The sequence below is a fragment of the Gavialis gangeticus genome, unplaced genomic scaffold (assembly GCF_001723915.1).
Source record: "Gavialis gangeticus isolate Ggan-Ray unplaced genomic scaffold, GavGan_comp1, whole genome shotgun sequence".
In the NCBI taxonomy this organism is placed as follows: domain Eukaryota; kingdom Metazoa; phylum Chordata; order Crocodylia; family Gavialidae; genus Gavialis; species Gavialis gangeticus.
Window position 1 is genome coordinate 3,587,160 of NW_017728973.1, and position 1,791 is coordinate 3,588,950.

Consider the following 1,791-nt stretch of genomic DNA (forward strand, 5'->3'; position numbering starts at 1 on the left):
TACGTATGGTCGAGGGCCTGCAGGTAAGACCCTATGAAGACAGACTGAGGAATCTAAATCTCTTCAGCCTCTGCAAGAGAAGGCTGAGAAGCAATCTTGTGGCTGCCTACAAACTCATTGCGGGGGTTCAGCAGGGAATAGGGGACACTCTGTTTACCAGGATGCCCCTCAGGGTTACCAGAAATAATGGCCATAAACTGAAGGAGAACAGATTTAGTTTGGACATAAGGAAGAAATTCTTTATGGTAAGGGTTGCCAAAATATGGAATGGGCTTCCAAGGGAGGTGGTACTTTCCCCTACCCTGGAGGTGTTCAAGAGGAGATTAGACAGGCATCTGGCTGGGGTTACTTAACCCCAGCACTCTTTCCTGCTGGAGCAGGGGGTCAGACCCGATGATCTACCAGGTCCCTTCCTACTCTAGAAATCTATGAAGCTGGTGCATGAATCTAGAATAACACCTGCAAGACATAGACATGGTTTAGGGATGGATGGAGGCCATGAATAGCCAATAAGGTGACTGCTGCTTGAGGGCACAAGTGAAGCTAGAAGGGTCACAGCTGAGTGCCCCAGGGCAATGCAGAGCTGGACTAGGTTCACTCAGAGACCCTGGAGGCAGCCTCTCTTTTATACTAAGAATAATAACAAGGTGTGGCAGGAGAGGAAGAAGGAAGGGCACCCAAGGAGCCGGTGTGGAGGGCATGAGTTCAAGGGCCACCATGGGTGTTATGGCCTTCCTCAGAGGTCAAAACCTGTCACACTTTATATTACCTCTCTTACATACTCTCTTGGTTCAAGTTCTTTCAGCTCTTTCTGCACTGAGTGGTGCTGGGACCCTGCTGTCTTCTGACTGGACAGGTGGACATACTCAACAAAATACAGGATATGAGGGTGGAGAAGGAGACACAGGACCGGACAGCATGGTCTCAGAGGTACTTATATTTACCTTAAAATCTGGGTACCTCAGTTTGGAACATGATCCTATTTGGGTGAGTTTAGGGACCAAGATTATCATGCAGTTAATCAGGCCTATTGCCTCCAAAAGGCAGTCCAGGGAGCATGGAGGTCCCTAAAGGTTGCTCATAGTGTTACAGGCTGTAGGTTCTTGATTTGGAGGGTGACACCAGGAGGCTCCACATGTTTGGAGAATTTTGTAGTTGTTCAGAGTATGCACTGGATCTCATGGCTGCAAAAAGCAGCATTGAGCACATGGCCCCTCTAATAAAGATTTGTATTCTTGCAATCAAATGGATTCTATATTATTGCAGAGCTCTGTGCATGAAACTTGGTGGCCATAGACGAGAACCACAGCAAAGAGTGTGATTTAAAGCATCACCTGCATAGCAAAAAAAGCACAGGAAGCATGGTAGGACTCAGACTCCCTGCACATTTTGGTTTGTAGTAAAAGAACCTGGCAGCAGCATGGAAACAAGAGCTGATCTTGTACACAGAACTGGCCATGGTGGACAAGGATGAGAAAATAAAGGTAAACCTTTTCCATTACATCATTGAGACAAAGGGCAGAGAAATTAATGCAACACTTACCTGAGAAGCCCAATACATTAGAACAGCTGCTGAAGGCTTTTGATGAAGGCTTTTTACTAGGGCTGTGCAGAGCAGGTAATATTCGATTCGACAGCCATGTTGAATATTAAACCTGGTCCCGCTTTGGTTTGCCGTCTGCTTTGAGTCAAAGCTGGTCCACTTTGACTCAAGGTCGAAGCTCAGTCGAATATTTGAGCTGCTTCGACTTCCCTATAGGCTATAATGGGGAAGGTCGAAGCAGGCTATAA